The 15,157-nt window shown below is 40.8% G+C and overlaps 1 protein-coding gene and 1 long non-coding RNA gene across 2 annotated transcripts in view; one reads left to right on the top strand and one right to left on the bottom strand.

Annotated features, from left to right (window-relative positions):
- Nucleotides 1-15,157, top strand: part of si:dkey-215k6.1 (transmembrane protein 132B) — a 211,976-nt gene that overhangs the window by 4,589 nt on the left and 192,230 nt on the right. The gene's annotated exons all lie outside the window — the stretch shown is intronic.
- On the bottom strand, nt 6,230-8,095 carry LOC133499777 (uncharacterized). The gene is made up of 3 exons (XR_009794734.1): nt 7,972-8,095; nt 7,094-7,244; nt 6,230-6,995 (listed from the first exon to the last, which is right to left on the bottom strand). It is a non-coding gene; the product is annotated as an uncharacterized LOC133499777 (long non-coding RNA).

Genomic DNA, 15,157 nt, shown 5'->3' with positions numbered 1-15,157 from the left:
TGTGTGGGTTTACTCTGGGTACTCCGGTTTCCTCCCACATTTCAAAAACATGTGTGGTAGGTAAAGTGAAGACTAAATTGCCCATAGGTGTGATTGTGAGGCCGAATGGCTGTTTGAATGTGCCCTGCGATTGGCTGGCAACCAGTTCAGGGTGTACACTGCCTCCCCCCAAAGATAGTTGGGATAGGCTCCAGCACGCCTGTGACCCTTGTGTGGATAAGCATTATGGTATGAAAGACGTGTGTTAATCTGTTCCTGGTCAAACTGTGACTACGATAAAACCTTAATGAAGTTACATTTCAACAAGTGCATTAAAGTGTACAGCAAAATTAACCACTGTTAATAGCAGGTTGGCGTCATAAACTCTAATGCCGCCGATTCAGTGGTCTGTTTCGCATCGAGGGTCAATTCCTGTTTCTGTTGATGATCTTGTGGATGTGCGTTTATTTTGTAGCGTGTAGTTTGTCATGTCTGTGGGGTCTAAGGTTGTGTTAATCGGAACCACATTTCCCTTTACATTAGTTTCATTTGGCTGACTTTGTGTGTGTGTGTGTGTGTGCGTGTGTGTGTGTGTGTGTGTGCGTGCGTGTGCACACGTGCGAGCGGTGGCTCATTATCATGACAAGATGACTCATATGGGGCTCATAATGGATTAACATTGAATTTTAATCCAACATCATTTATCAGTGTGCACGAGTAATGACCGTATGTGTGTGTGTGTGTGTGTGTGTGTGTGTGTGTGTGTGTGTGTGTGTGCGTGTGCGCGAACGCAGATTTTAAAGGTCCAACTTTGTTGATTAAAGTCCATTGGACAGACAACCTCTCAACTTGAATGTGTTTGTCTGTGAGCTGCGAACAACAACAAGAACGAGTGAAGTACTGTGTATGAGAGTAAAGGGATGTGCACTAATGTTGCTTTCATTTATACTGAACTGCAACTTGATATAGACAGATACATTTCCAAGAGAAAGAATGAAAATGATCAAATTATCAAATATTAAACATAGAACCTTAAAAATCCTGAAGATATGGAAAGTATTAACGTCATGTAGGCAAGTCTTTGTTACTGTATTTAATTATACATTAACATATGGCACTTCAACGATGTTTACGTAGTCGGAGAAAATGAATAAAAAATGTTTTTGAACGTTTTTTTAATATTTTTCCCTATGATGTTTTGGAATATTTTGCAGTATTATTATTTTTTTTGTGTGTACTAAAACACACTAAAATGCAATAAAATATACATGGAGACAGTGACAACCTCCAAGTCATCTCCAGTAATATTAGTTGTTTTTAGCTTGGGGTAAATAATACAGCGGCGCCTTGAGATATGTGACCCGACTTATAGGTTTTTCAAGATGAAAGCTGTCATTCAGATGTGTTTTTTATTTATTTATTTTTTTGCTTTGACTTGGGAGTGCAAACTTGTGGTACAAATGCTATATGGCAGCCTTTCACAATAAGCAGCAGTTTGGCAATGAGTGAACAATTCTTCAAAAGCTTAACAGCTGAAGTGTACTGTTGGACTAAAGTTAGAAACCTTAAACGTAGTGCGAATGCTAATTAGTATCTATATTTTGGTGAGTTAACTCTTTAAGGAATGGTATTAACACAAATGGTGGGGCAACAACTTGTACACTGATGATATAACGGTGCTCATATATTATCTTTCTGCTAGAATTCCTAACATTAGTGCCGTACTGTGAGAAATTGAAGTATCCCGATCAATCTCACTTGGAAGGACTGTATGCAGCAGCCAATCATATTGCAAATGGACGTGTTCTGCCTAGAACTCAGTGGGATTCAAGGAGCAGCATTCAATTGATGAAACATGACCTTCTTCTTCGTCTTTTGCCTTTGGCTTGTCCCGTTAGGGGTCGCCACAGCGTGTCATCGTTTTCCATTTAAGCCTATCTCGTGCATCCTCCTCTCTAACCCCAACTGCCTTCATGTCTTCGAAACATGAACGGATAGGCAGGTTATGGACCAGGTTTTTGAAGACAAAGCAGGCGCATTGGACTTACAAATTAAAGTGGACAGTACTTGGCTTGGCTTCACTTGGCTTCGGTAGCAAGTAACTACATACGTGTTCAATTGTTCAGTATTGACAATTATTGACCTCGTTTTAAATGTAAGTACAATACCGAATTTCATATATCTGTCAGCTAATATCCAAATCCATTTTCTGTTTAGGAGGTGATGAAATTTGGACACTGTATAAAATTAGTGTACTGTTAACGCTGAGGTCTTCATGAAATGCGACTCTCAACTGTTATGTGCATTATTTAAACTATGGGCTAAATCTTTAAACGCAGAACGATACCGAAGGTTTCGATTTTTGTTTTACGCCGACTCAGTTGCTAGTAAAACAACAACAACAAATGACTCGCTGTTGTGTGCAAACAGCATCAGACGTTTAAACGTGTTTGAATTAGATTATTTTGTCAACAAGGTGTGCGTAGATTTCTTGAGAAACCTACCAGTCTCTGTTTTGTGTGCGAAATTCCATGTCAACTTCGTCTGTCTCGCCGAATCCCGTCCTTGTGTTGCATTCGACGCTCAGACCGTCACACTGATTCGAACATATATGGTTGGATTACACCTGCATGCAATGTTTTTCGAACAGGGGAAGAATAAGAACATTCCTCCTCTTCAGTTCCTATCTCTTCCACAGAGCATTCTATAGATCAATGCTTATTTGTCACTATGCCGAGTAGGGGTATATACTTCTCCCAGGTGTATGGGTTGGGTCCCTTAAGTGCCACTGACATGAAATGGATGATTTTTAGTATGTTGTTAATGAAAATCCGGAAGCCGGTATGGACCCATCCGTTTTTTTCACCACAAAACATGAATTTGACGTAGATGGCTTTTTGTATCTCCCGCCATGAAAATCCTCTCAAGGGATTTGTTTTAGACAAGAAGCAGGAAGTGACGTTAAGGGCAGTAGCGCACTTGTTTGTTTCTATTAGTTCTACCTGCTGGAAGGTAGCTCTTTGCCCCTTCATGTTAGCCAAAATGCCAGCTCATTGCATTGCTGGATATTGCTCAAACACTCGGGAGGATGCATTTATCCTTCAAAAGTTTCCAAGAGACCCAGTTCGTCATGAAAAATGGATTGCACGGGTGCAAAGGACGAGAGCTTCGTGGGTTCCAAATGACAGGTAGGTGTGTAAATAGCTACTAAAAAAACAATAGTTTGGGGCGGACCACGTAATCATAATGTAATAAAAGATCCGCTTACGTATGAAAGGGGTGCTAAATGTGTCGATGTGCGCGTCGGATGGTTTCCGCGTTGAGCTCCCCAGCGAAGGCTTCCATGTTGGGCTCCCCGGTGAAGGCTTCCGCGTCGGGCTCACCGGCGAAGGCTTCCGCGCCAGCCCTGATGTGCAGGTGGTTTGGCTGCGTGTGGGAAATAATCGTTTGGGGGGGGGGCGTAAACCATACGTTTCCAAGAGACCCAGTTCATTGTGAAAAATGGATTGCACGGCTGCAAAGGATGAGAGCTTCGTGGGTTACAAATGACAGGTAGGTGTGTATAGAGCTACTAAAAAGAACAATAGTTGTGGGGGAGGGGGGGCGTAATCCTCCTCAGAACGTAACAAAAGATCGGCGTCTGTAAATCAGAGGTGCTAAATGTCTTGATGTGCACGTCGGCACCGTGTCTGCCGATCACGGCTTCGGCTGACCTTCCTTAGTAGGTGCGCGGACGAGCCGCCGCCGAAGTCGTGCCTCGCGGAAGAGCATGGCTTCGGCTGGGCTGGCTCATACATACTGTCTGGGAGTCTGTTGTTAGTTAGAAGTGAGCCGCACATGATCTAAATATGGCTCGAAACAAGAGGATAATATTGCCCCGGACACTTCACTCGATTGTGAGATGTTCTCTTCTTCGAAAAGAGCTTCCGTGTCTGAAGGAGCGTGTCCCATAGTAGGGGCCACAGCGTGTTTTCAATGGCAAATGTCTGGGGTGCCGTCACGGACAGCAAATGCAGCCAATATGGCGACCACTTGGATGTCGAATGATACTTCTGCAACTTTGCGCATGGATGACTCGCTCTCTGCTCATATTTATTTTTTCGTATGGACATTGAAGGGAATAATGTTATATGTATTTTTCAATTCAATATCTATTTTAGAATATTTATAGGCATGCAACCTGGGCTTTATCTATGTTCTAGTTATTTACATGTGGCAATATATGTGTAGCTGCTCACTGTGTTCCATGTCCTCGAAGTTCAATAAACCCTCATTGCTTCGGAAACCTGCGTGATCTCTTATGCGCAAGAAGCCAGTAGCATTTACACATTCCATTAAAACTTGTTCATCACTGCTGTCTATCTTCTCTAGATCCCACTCACAGCGTGTATGATTGTCTGTGTAGGAAGCCATTTCTGTACTGGGGTTGTCTTTCCATGAAGTCACTTGGAAGCAGCTTCAACAGAGCCTCGGTTTGAAACAGACATGGGAGGCAACCAGATTACGAAGAAAATGTGCACTTTGGCGCTAATTTATTTCATTTCTGTTGTGTTGAGAATTTTAAAAATATTTTTAAATGAAAATTTTAGCTACATTTGCATCATAGACAAATAAAATACATTTCCTCTGGATTAGACCTTTCTAATTGTCACTGCCATATGTTTTCATAAAGGACAATATTATTGAGTGCTATTTTTACTCATTTAGATGCACTTTATAAAAAAATGGCTGTTTTTCGTGAGTAATGCTAAAATGGATTATGGCATTTTTTTAATGAAAGTATTCAGACACTGAAATTTTTCACTACACACTATATACTACTTATATTACTATTTTAGCACCCCATATTGACAGAAAAAATGAATTGTTGACATTTTTACAAATTTATTAAAAAATGAAAAACTGAAATGTCACACAATAGGCTCCAGCAGTCCCGCGACCCTTGGATGGATAAACGGGTTGGAAATTGGAACTATTACACAGCCAAGTATTCAGACCCTTTGCTGTGATACTTCTATTTCACTCAGGTGCTGTGCTTTATTGGAGTCCAGCTGTGTTTGATTTTTCTGATTGCACTTGATTAGCAAAGTGCATGTCAGAACAAATGAGAATTATGAGGTCAGAGGAACAGCCTAAAGAGCTCAGAGACAGAATTGTGGCAATGCAAAGATCTGGCCAAGGTTACAAAGAAAAATGATGAACTTCAGCTTCCGAAGAGCATAATGGCCTCCTAAGTTCTTAAATAGAAGACGTTTGGGGCAACCAAAACACTTCCTAGTAGTGTCTGTCCGGCCAAACTCAGCAATCGGTGGAGAAGAGCCTTAAAGAGAGAGGTAAGAACGAACCAAAAGATCATTGCGGCTACGGTCCAGAGATGCAGTTGGAGTTTTAACAACTCAGTTTCTTTTTCTCAATTTGGGTTGCTGAGTTTATTTTCATGAGGAAAAAAATGTGCTAAAATGATTTCAGTAAATAACTAATATACTGTCACAAACAGTGAAAAATTTAAGGGAGTCTGAATACTTTACATTCTCGTTTTATTTCAAGGGTAAAAGAAGATATGAGATAAAAATACACTCATAACTCAAACCATTACTGGATATAAGTATTGCTATAGTCTGTCTGTCTACATGTGTTTCTCCATCTTTTGTGTTCAAATATCAGTTGGGGCGACACAGTGGAAGACTGCTTAAAGTGTCTACCAGACCAGAGTTCAAATACCGGTCCCGCCAGTATGGAGTTTGCAGATTCTTACCCTGCCTTGCGGGGGTTGTCTCTGAGTACTCCAGTTTCCTCGCGCCTCCCAAAAACATGCAGTGTAGGTTAATGAAGACTAAATTGTTTGCTTATGTGTGCCCTGCGATTGACTGGTGACCAGATTAGAGTGTACACCGCCTCTCGCCCGAAGATTAATGAGATAGGTGCCGGCACTCTTGCGACCCTTGTGAGGGTAAGCGGATCAGGACATGGATGGATGGATAGATATAAGTTGTGTAAAGGATTACAACAGACAGAGGGCAAGTTCGCCCGTCTATGGCTTTCCCCGTGGACTTTAAGACAAAGTTTTTTTTTTTTTTTAATACACCATGTCATTTTCTTAGTTTGATGTTTAGTTTGACAGTAAACCTCCACCGGGAGAGTATTTCAATTGACTGAGGCCTGCTATGAAAAAAAAGTTGGTCATTATTTGCAAGACTGCTTCTTCTTGTCAAGTGAGTTGAAAACAATGTTCTATTTTTGATACATTTATTATCGTATTACCACCCCCCCAAGAAAAAAAATAAAAACAAAAAAAGCAATGAAACAAAAATATTTGAAAATGATACAGGGATGCGACACATTTCTATTTCCATTATCTGCACTGCGAAGAAATCAGTGAGCTTCAGATTGGACACTTGTTTACAACGACCACCTAACAGCAGAATATCGATTTCTACGCTTGCATACACACACACACACACACACACACACACACATAAAAAGAAGTAGCGCTTTCAGGGTTGGCGAGATGAAGGTTTTCAATTTGATTAGCGTGATCAAATGGAGCACTGTTAACAGGCGCAGGCGCTAATAGAAAATCATTTAGCTCTCACGCACACTCTCTCAGAGGAATGTTTCCGTGAGAGGGACGATGAAGAAGAGGAGGAGGCGGAAGAAGAGGAGCAGGTGTTAAGAATGTCTGCGAGTGGGGAGAGGAGGCACACAAAATGGATGTCGGAGAAGAAGAGGGATGAAGGCTTTTTTTCCCTCTTTTGATGAGAAAAGCAAGGAGATAAAAGGCAGAATGGCCAAAAGATGAAGATGAGAATGAATAACCTTTTCCTCAACAAACTCATCCACAAAGTTAACATCAAAGGAACAAAAAGGCAGAATGCAATCTGCTCCTGGATGTTTTCATCCATCCATCCATTTTCAGAGCCGCTTATCCTCACAAGTGTCACCGGAGTGCTGGAGCCCACCACCACTGTTTTTGGACTGGAGACGGGGTACACCCTAAACTGGGGGCCAGCCAATCGCTGAGCACATAGAAACAAACATTCAAAGCTACAATCACACCAAAAGGCAAGACACCTATCAATGTACGTTTTTGGGATGTGGGAGGAAACCGGAGTACCTGGATAAAACCCACGCAGGCATGGGGAGAACATGCAAACTCCACACAGGGGGATGCCAGGATTTGAACCCAGTCCTCAGAACTGAGTCAGATGCTCTCATCAGACCCTCCACTGTGTGTCCTCCTGGAGGTTTTTTTTGTTCCTCATTTACTTTGATGTGGTGGCATCACATAAGTGAAAAGAAAGAAAAGCGACATCACGCACATGTCATACTAATAATATTAAAGGTAAGCAAATGTGAGGGACGGAAAACAAACTGTGCAGATAAAACAACAAAATAATATTGTGTAAAAAGATCACAAACATATAAGAAACATAAAAAAATTGAAAAAAAACAATATTGTATTGAAGAATAAAATCTACAAACAAAACAAATACCAAAATAATATGACACATATTATAAAAAAATATTGAATAAAGATACATTGCAAGACGTCGAGACATATTTCAAAATAAAATTTCGTACTCGAGGTAAATTCAACAAATGTTCAAAAGAGATAACATTTTGGACACAAAACCTCAAAATGTATCGCATTTTATTGAATTTATTGTAATAGAAAGAAACGGGAAAAAGAGCAAAAATATTAACACATTCATGGGCAGGTTGGCAATTTTTTGCCTTATTTAGATAAAAGTCTCCTAACAGGCCACAATCAAGGAAATAACACTTTTTCATTTAACACATAAAACAAAGGGCAAAAAAGTTGTACCCTCTCGCGGGCAGCATCCCAAAACTGGGATGGGTATGTAATCATTTATGTGAAGTGGTACATACAAGAGATATGTTTATTAATTCATTTTTATTCTAGAACGACACTTATGCATTAATAGTAGTGATGGATTAGCATTTTGAAGACAAACTTGGTTGCATACTGACCTTTCTCCCTTTCTTCTCTTGGAAAACGCTTCATATGTACTTGAGGGAGCCATGTTGGGTCAGGAAGGAAAGGGAAATAACTCCATGCTAACTTTGACCCATGAGTTATCCTCTCCTGACACCAAATTATGGCTTCAGATTAAAACACTTAAAGGTCAAGTGTCATCCCTATAAACATTCTAAAATAGATATTGTAATAAAAATACATGTAACATTATTCCCTTTAATGTCTAGAAGAAAAAATAAACATGAGTGGAGAGAGTGTCATCCATGCGCAAAGTTGCGGAAGTGTCATTCGACATCCAAGTGGTGGCCATATTGGCTGCATCTCCTGTCCGTGACGTCACCCCAGACATTCGCCATTGAAAACACGCTGTGGACCCTAAAATGTTAGACGAACACGCCCTTTCTGACATGGAAGCTCTTTTCGCAGAAGAGAATATCTCACAACCGAGTGAAGTTACCGGGGCAATATTACCCTGTTGTTTCGAGCCATATTTAGATGATGTGTGGATCACTGCCAAACCACCTCCCCATCCAATCCACTTCCCCAGCTGGCTCATTTTCGGCACCGAGCCGGGCCAATTTACGGCATTGTCGTTGCACGGGGCTGAGTGTGCCATTGCCGGAAGTGTGCCGCAAGGCCGAGCGGCAGCCGTCCATCGACACATTTAGCACCCCTGTTATACATATGCGGATCTTTTGTTACGTTATGAGAGACCGATTACGTGGTCCGCTCCTATTTTTTTTTAGTAGCTGTATACACACCAACATGTCATTTGGAACCCACAAAGCTCTCTTCCTCTGCACCCGTGCAATCCATTTTTCATGACGAACCGTTTCTTGCAAACTTATGAAGGGTGTTTTTTCATTAATTACATACTAAAAATCATCCATTTCATGACCCTTGACTTTTAAATATTTTGATATACTTAAGGATATAATGCGTGAAAATCATGATGTCCCAAAAATCGGACGCTGCCCACGAATGGTTTTTTAAATGAAAAAAAAAAAACATTATTCAAAGTGTTTGACAAAAACTACACAAATTTAAGATAAATACTGATATGGTACAATGGGCCAGCATGGTGTCTCAGCTGGAAAGCATTGGCCTCACAGTTCTGAGGACTTGGGTTGAAATCCCGGCCTCTCCTGTGTGGAGTTTGCATGTTCTCCCTGTACCTGCATGGGTTTTCTCCGGGCACTCTGGTTTCCTCCCACATCCCAAAAACATGCAGCGTTAATTGGACTCTCTAAATTGCCCATGGGTGTGATTGTGAGTGCAAATGGTTGTTCGTCTGTATGTGCCCTGCGATTGGCTGGCAACCAGTTCAGGGTGTACGCCGCCTCCTCCCCATTGACAGCTGGGATAGGCTCCAGCACTCATGCGACCCTTGTGAGGATAACCAGCTAAGAAAATGGGTGGATGGGACAATGGGAATATTCGAAAATAATACAAATAATACAGGACTATAATAACATTACTAATCTAAAATAATGGTATAATGTAAAGTTGTAGCATGAAGTAGAAAAATGTGCTAAATATTTGAATAGTAGACCGATGACATATTAGAAAGCATAAAATAAAAACTATAATAGTTTTTTCATTTTAAACATTATTGACAATATCAAAACATTACAGAAAAAGATACACCAAGAAAAATATTGAAAGCTATAATATTTTAATGACAAAAATATTTAACACAAATTGTAAATATTGCAATACAAAAACAGCCTAAAAAAATCACATTACAATGTCTGATAAAATAATTAGAAAATATTTTGAAAAATTATTAGACAGAAACTAATAATTTAGATCACAGTTAGGCAAAATATTACACAGTAAAATCATAAAAGTTATGGCAAAATGGAAACATGACAAAATATTAGCAAGCCGTATTTATGATATTAAAATGAAAGGTAATACTGTAAAATATTATAACAATATTCAAATAATAGATAAAAATATGAGAACATGAAAAAAGGGAAAAATACAAAAGATAAAAATAAAAAAATTCAGAACAGTTCTTAATATGTGGGTAAAAAACATTACAAGAAATAAAAAATACTACACATAGTAGTCCACAGTTACAGAAAATTATTGACAGTTTACAAAATATGATAAAATATAAGGTCAAATACAAATATAGAAAATTACAAAAATATTCTAAAAACATTACATAATATTATATGAAAATAATTCAAATAGTTACAAAACAATGAAATTGTTAAATTAAAGTATATCATAAGACGTGAAAAAATACATGAAAATACAAATATTTAGATAAAATAACACAAAAATATGAAGGAGGAAAAGTTTTATCCAGAAATAAAAATATAGGGAAACATTTTATTTTATTTTGTCAAATCTTTTTGTGATTTTATTTCCTCCCAAAAATATTTTTAAAACGTGATGAACACTGGTAACAATTTACCACTGAATTGTTGAGATACAATGTTTGTCTTTTTTTTTAACCTTCTCAGTAGTCTGTGTTTTTTGGGCAGGATTAAAAAGTCGCCTAGTGACGCATGGGGCTCAAATGCATACTTTTTGGCATGAACTGGCACTCCACCACTATATACTGAGCAATGTCATTTCCTCAGTGGCTATTTGGCGCAATTGTGAGTTAGTAATAAAACCTTGGCCCATTTCTAACACTACAGGGCACAGTTAGTCATCAAGTCATGCCTACGATGCCCCCCCCCTTCTCCCACCCCTCAAAAAAATCATCTTCCCTGAAGAGTAATGCTACAGCTACAAGCAGGAAATTGGCCCATGGACCCACTTTGGGTCTGTCTTGTGCTCCACAGTCTTGCTCCGTGCACCCTGTATAGAGCCACACAACAAACACACTTAACGGAATGTTAACTGTTTATTATGTTTGCTAGCTTAGGAACTAACGATTGTGGCAAGCTAATGAGCAAATTCGACCTGCGGCTGGCATCTAATACGTCAGCGTGCCGCTCGCTGTTGTGGTGTGTCGATCCCCACATAACAGAAACAATTAAGGGGAACACGGCAGCACACGATACTTAGACGGGAGCAGATGACAGACACTTGAGCACATACAGTGAAAAAAACAAGCCATTAAACAACCTGCTATATTGCAAGTTCTCCCACGTAGAAATCATGGATCGGATTTAAAAATTTTAAGGATTTATTTGTGTGATACAGCTGCAAATAAGTATTTGAACACCTGAGAAAAACAAAGTTAATATTTGGTACTGTAGCCTTTGTTTGCAATTACACAGATCAAACGTTTCCTGTAGTTGTTCACCAGATTTGCACACACTGCAGGAGGGATTTTGTCCCACTCCTCCACACAGATCTTCTCTAGATCAGACAGGTTTCTGGTCTGTCGCTGAGAAACACGGAGTTTCAGCTCCCTCCAAAGATTTTCTGTTTGGTTTAGGTCTGGAGACTGGCTAGGCCACGCCAGAACCTTGATATGCATCTTACAGAGCCACTCCTTGTTTTTCCTGGCTGTGTACTACGGGTCATTGTCATGTTGAAAGACCCGGCCACAACCCATCTTCAATGCTCTGACTGAGGGAAAGCGGTTGTTCCCCAAAATCTCTCAATGCATGGCCGCGGTCATCTTCTCTTTAATACATTGCAGTCATCTTATCACATGTGAAGAAAAACACCCCCAAAGCATGATGCTACCACCTCTATACTTCACAGTAGAGATGGTGTTCTTGGGATGGAACTCATCATTCGTCTTCCTCCAAACACGGTTAGTGGAATTATGACCAAAAAGCTCAATTTTGGTCTCATCTGACCACAAAACTTCCTCCCATGACTCCTCTGTATCATCCAAATGGTCATTGGCAAACTTAAGAGGGGGCTTGACATGCTAGCTTAAGCAGGGGAACCTTTTGTTCCATGCATGATTTCAAACCGTGACGTCTTAGTCTATTACCAACAGTCACCTTGGAAGCTCTTTTCAGGTCATTGACCAAATCCTGTCGTGTAGTCCTGGGCTGATTCCTCACCTTTCTAATGATCATTGAGACCCCACGAGGTGATATCTTGCATGGGGCTCCATTCCGATTGAGATTGACCGTCATGTTTAGCTTCTTCCATTTTCTAATGGTTGCTGCTACAGTGGACCTTTTTTCACCAAGCTCCTTGCCAATTTCTCTGTAGCCCTTTCCAGCCGTATGGAGTTTTACAATTTTGTCTCTGGTGTCTTTGGACAGTTACAAATTTGAGTCTTACTAATTGTATGGGGTGTACAGGTGTCTTTTTGCAGCTAACGACCTCACACAGGTGCATCTGATTCAGGATCATACATGGAGTGGAGGTGGACTTCTAAAGGCGGACTAACAGGTCTTTGAGGGTCAGAATTCTAGCTGATAGACAGGTGTTCAAATCTGTATCACACTTATTTGCAGCTGTATCACACAAATCGTGAAAAAAATCATAGATTGTGATTTCTGGATTTTTCTTTTTAGATGATCTCTTTCACAGTGGACATGCACCTATAATGAATATTTCAGACCCCTCCGTGATTTCTAAGTGGGAGAACTTGCAATATAACAGGGTGTTCAGATACTCATTTTCTTCACTGTACTGTACGAACCTATGTATCTGAGTTCCTGGTGAAGCTTTTCCATTTAATTTTGCGTTTTTTCCCCCACCACATTCAGCACCATCACACCATCCCACAGCTAGAAGGTGGACTCTGATTTTCATGAATTTAGAGCCTTCTTCATTCCAATTTGACAGACTCGTTAACGATCTTCTTGTTTGTTTTGGTTGCCCTTTAAGGCTCTTTTGAAAAGTGTAAATGAAAATAGAATTTTTTAAAATACATTAACACATTACACCATAAGACAAACATAATAACAGTTTTAATAATAAGTTTTTGGTAAGATTTAGCATTCTTGTATATTCATTTGTTTGTACATACTGGCCAATTAATCCATCCATCCATTATCCAAACCACCTATCCTCATGAGGGTCGCGGTAGTGCCGGAGCCTATCCCAACCAAGTTCGGCCAGGATGTGGGGTACGCCCTGAACTAGTTGCCAGCCAATCACAGGGCCAATTCATCGATTATCAAACTTTTTACTCTGCCAAGTAGTGGAATTGGCCTAAAAAAGTTGGGAAAAATACACAAAAAATGACAAAAATACACTAATAATGGCAATAATTACACAAATATTAGATACAAAGTCCTTACTGATCATGAAATGTAACCATAACAACCAAGCCAGTTTCCCCAAACTAGCTCTAAGTAACCTCTCTGAATTAGCATTGGTCCTAAACAACCGCCAATCCTTGACCAACATGCCCCCCCACCACGCCAGGGTCAGCACGTCCGCTCAACTCATCCTGCAAATGTGCAAACGTGGAAGGCAAATACAATCTAATCCCATTTGGGAAGTGTCCATGCTCTGTGAGTGCACTTGTGTGTGTGATGTCATTCAGCTCTTTGGATTTGACGGTGGCTGGGTGGGTGTGAGTGTGTGTGTGTGGGGGGGGTGGCTGTTGCTGGGGAGACGGACGACAACACTCGACAGCATTCGCTACATTCCCACAGTGTGGAGAAAGAAGAGCAAGAGTGTGCGGAAACATTAAAAGGCCAGACGAGGCCAACGAGCCACAGAGAGAGAGAGAAGAAAAAATGGGATGAAGGGAGATGATGTTGTGGTGTGAAATGAGAATTCGGGCAGCGGAGATGAGGCCCTCCCTCACCCCCCCCCCAGCAAAAAAAGAAAGAAAAGATTGAGGAGGAGGATTGAATGAGAAGCGAAGAGGAGGAGGAGGAGGAAAAACTGATGTGTAAAAACAAAAGGAACAAGCAGGAGCCTGCAGGCCTCGTGTTTAAACACATCATCGGCTGCTTGCATTTCCAAAAGTACACAAGCTCGTTTTTAGAGGGACCTTCCGGACAACGACACACATGCACAGGTGCACACAGAGACACACACATGCACAGAGCCAAAAGTCAATTTTGTCATATCCTTTGCACAATTTTCCCTACTTAGCTGTCTTTTAAACCCTCCTTCCTTCCTTCCTTCCTTGTTTTCATACTCCTTTTCCATCCCTCCTTCTTCCTTTTGTCTTCTTTTTGGTCTCTCCATCCTTCCTTTCGTCTGTAATTTTCTCTTTCCTTTCTTCTTTTTAGCCTTCCTTCCTTTTAGGCCATCCTTGATTCCTTCCTTTCACACCTTCTCGTTTTGGTCCTTAATATCATTTCTACTTTCCTTGCTTCCTCTCCCCCTTCCTTTCCTCCTTTTATCCATCCTTTTCCCTCTCTGCCTTCTTTTCCATCCTTTATCCTGCTGTCCTTCTTGACTTCCTTGTTTCCTTCCTTCAACCATTCTTTCACTTGTCTGAGTTCCTTCAACCCATTCTCCCTTTCATTCATTCTTTTCCATTGTTCTTCCACCTGTCCTTAATCCCTCCTTCCTCCCACCCGACTTTCCTTTAATCCTTTAGCCCATGCGTGACTGTTACTCCCTTCCATCCTTCATATTCCCTTCCTACTTTGCTTCCTCAATTCCTTCCTTTCACACTTTCTCACTTCCTTATGTCATTCCTCCCTTTTCCTTTCCCTACTTTATCTTCATCCCCTCCTTTCTCCCTATCCTTGTTGTCTTCCTTCTCTCCTTAGTGTCTTTCTTTTCCCTAAATGCATCATCATTCCTGCCTTCTGTCCTTCCTTCCATTGATCCTTCTCTCCTCTCGTCCTTATTACTTTCATACATCCTCCCTTCTGTCTTTGCTTCCTCACTTTTCCTTACATGCTTTCATATATCTCCCTTCCTTTCATCCTTAGTTCATTTAGATTTAGATTTACTATATATTTTTTTGCATGCCCTGTACAGGATGGTGTCAAACGTGAATGTCTGATGTGAGTGACCAAGTGAGTGAGTGCTTGTGTGTGCATGTTGAAGAGTAGAGTGATCCATCAGGAGCCCCGCTGCCACGTCGAGGTCAAAACCATCAACCCTGGGCAGTACTGCCAGGACCACAGACACACACACACAAAAGTCAAACAGTTGAGTCCAGAAGGAGTCCCGCACTCACACACACTTTGAAAAGCGCAGACAGCAGCCCCACACACACTTGACAGGGGACCGCTGGACGACCCGCAAAAGTCCACTTTGTTTATTTTTAGCGGGGTGTGCTAAACGGTCCGCTTAGACGTTGAACTTGCCGCCATCTCAGTT

This window comes from Syngnathoides biaculeatus, chromosome 4, assembly GCF_019802595.1.
Source record: "Syngnathoides biaculeatus isolate LvHL_M chromosome 4, ASM1980259v1, whole genome shotgun sequence".
Lineage (NCBI taxonomy): Eukaryota > Metazoa > Chordata > Actinopteri > Syngnathiformes > Syngnathidae > Syngnathoides > Syngnathoides biaculeatus.
The sequence above is the reverse complement of the archived record's forward strand: the minus strand, read 5'-3'. Positions and strand labels throughout refer to the sequence as shown.